The sequence below is a fragment of the Microtus ochrogaster genome, chromosome 7, assembly GCF_000317375.1.
Source record: "Microtus ochrogaster isolate Prairie Vole_2 chromosome 7, MicOch1.0, whole genome shotgun sequence".
Taxonomy (NCBI): domain Eukaryota; kingdom Metazoa; phylum Chordata; class Mammalia; order Rodentia; family Cricetidae; genus Microtus; species Microtus ochrogaster.
This window is the reverse complement of record NC_022014.1, coordinates 36,009,643-36,011,635: the sequence shown is the minus strand read 5'-3', so window position 1 is coordinate 36,011,635 and position 1,993 is coordinate 36,009,643. Positions and strand designations below refer to the sequence as shown.

General features: G+C 55.6%; 1 protein-coding gene across 3 annotated transcripts in view; it reads left to right on the top strand.

Moving 5' to 3' along the window:
• Positions 1 to 269: 269 nt before the first annotated feature.
• Trpv2 (transient receptor potential cation channel subfamily V member 2) overlaps positions 270 to 1,993 on the top strand; it is a 21,229-nt gene continuing 19,505 nt past the window's right edge. The window contains exon 1 of one of the 3 annotated variants that reach the window (XM_005349885.3): positions 270 to 935. The gene's annotated coding sequence lies outside the window, so the exon portion shown is untranslated. Of the gene's footprint in view, positions 936 to 1,493; positions 1,529 to 1,755; positions 1,775 to 1,993 lie in introns of those variants that run through there. The other 2 variants (XM_026780800.1, XM_026780801.1) reach the window with 2 other exon arrangements.

Here is a 1,993-nt window from a genome sequence, read left to right as displayed (position 1 = left end):
GATGGCAGAGCTTTCTCAGGTGAGAGAAATTGGTGATTTGGACCACTCAGACAAAAGTCTGGACATGGAACAAAGACAGAGATCTTAGAGAAAAGCGGGGAAGGGGGGAGGGGGAGTAAGGGAAAGTTGGGGGCGGGGAGGAGGATGAGCTAGTCCCTGTTCTACAAGGCTTGACGAAGGCTGACAAAATCAACCCCTCCTGTTGTCTTCCCTGTCCCCACCTGCTGGCTGCTTCTGGAAGTGCCCTTATAACTGGAGCCTTGAAGATCCCTGGGGTCAGGACGCTGAGGAAATCTCTCCCTAGATGGAAATATGGCTGGATGGGTGGGGCTGCATTCTTTGGGACAAAAAGTTAGACTGAACCTCTTCTCTCCCCGGGGCTATCACACTCTTCTCTCCCTCCTTTATGGGCCAGCCAGTTACGAACCTCATGACTTCTGGGGGGCACATGATGGTAAGAACCGGGAGGGTGGGGGTCAGTGTCTTGGGGCACGAATCCCACACCCATACCAGCTCCTACCCAAGCCAAGGTCCCAGCACCCTAGGACTGCTTCTGATAGCCCCAGGGGCTTCTTTGGCAATGAGTCGAGGTGGAAGTGCACCGATGAAGGGGCAGGGCGTGTCTCCCCAGCGCAGGGTGTGGCCAGTGGTCCAGATGATAAGCCTGATGATCAGTCACTGGTCCTTGACCGGTCGGCGCTAAATCCGCACTGTCCACTGTGCGCGACGAACAGGTTGAGGGTGGACAACACAGAGAGAGCTCGGAGCCGGCTGCGGAGGTTCCCGCAACCCACAGCTGTCAGCGCCGGGCCGCGCCCCTCCCGGCTGCACTTCCTCTCTCAGTCCCCGCTGTCGCTGCTGGGGAGCCCCGCTAGGCTCGGTGATCCTAGTGGCCTGCAGTCTGCTGCCTCCACGCCTCAGTTTCAGCCTGCTTGGTAAGTCGATTGGCAATATCCTAGGGGCTGCGTCTGGACGTCTGACGGTGATCGGGTGGCTCTCCGTGCATCTCCATGCTTGAGGAAGAGTCTGAGTGGGATCTGGCTCCCTGGAGCCCCCAGGCCTCCTCCTCTGCTGCCAAAATGGGGATCCCAGGAGGTAGGGTAGAAGCCTGGGAGACAGTTGTTGCTGCTGGGGGAGGGGGAGAGAAAAATGGTGTCAGAGGCGGCAGGCGCCAGGATTTGCTTGAGATCAGAAGCTAGGCTGCAGGAACCCATGCCTTAATGTGGGCAGAAAGGTGGAGGTAACCATCAGGTCCCCTGGCTGTTGTGGAAAATGCCCCACCCAATTCTTTGAGGGTACTGGGATCCTGTAACAATTTGGGCCCAGGCCACACTGCCACTTTATCTCAGCCCTGTTCTTTTTGGTACCTTTCTCTCACCTACCTGCTCCCTACCCCCTTCTCCCACCCCTGACCCGGCTCTGATTCTCTCTTCCTTCCGTTTCTGCCCTCTGGGGAAGACAGAAGCTCCCCAGCTCTAACTAGAGCCCAGCCGTCTCACGTGATGGAAGCTGTGGTTGCAGTTTTCTGGTGAGGGTGAGATTAAGTCAGTTAACCCTAGACCCAGTATGGCATCTAAGGTGGGAAGGCAGAAGAATTCGCCAATCTAAAGCCCCTACAGAGGTGGCATCTGATGCTCTCAGACATGAGTCACACGGGAAATGTAATTGGGTCTTGAGAACTGAAGAGGAACACCACGACATAAAGCAAAGCAAAGTGGAAGATTGCTTCCCTTTTCTGAGCCTCAGTTGTTCTGGCAGCAAAAGGAGGGATCTGGTAGGCCAATGGTTCCATTGGAGAATCTTCCTTTCTGCAATGAAGGGTTGAGCGACCTGCCCTGGTCTGGCAACTGACGTTGTTTTATCTGTCTGAACCACTGGGCCCCGGGTTTGATGTCACGAAGAGAAAGGGTGGAGTTACCCCCAATGGGGTTTGAGGTTTCTCTCTCTCTCTCTCTCTCTCTCTCTCTCTCTCTCTCTCTCTCTCTCTCTCTCT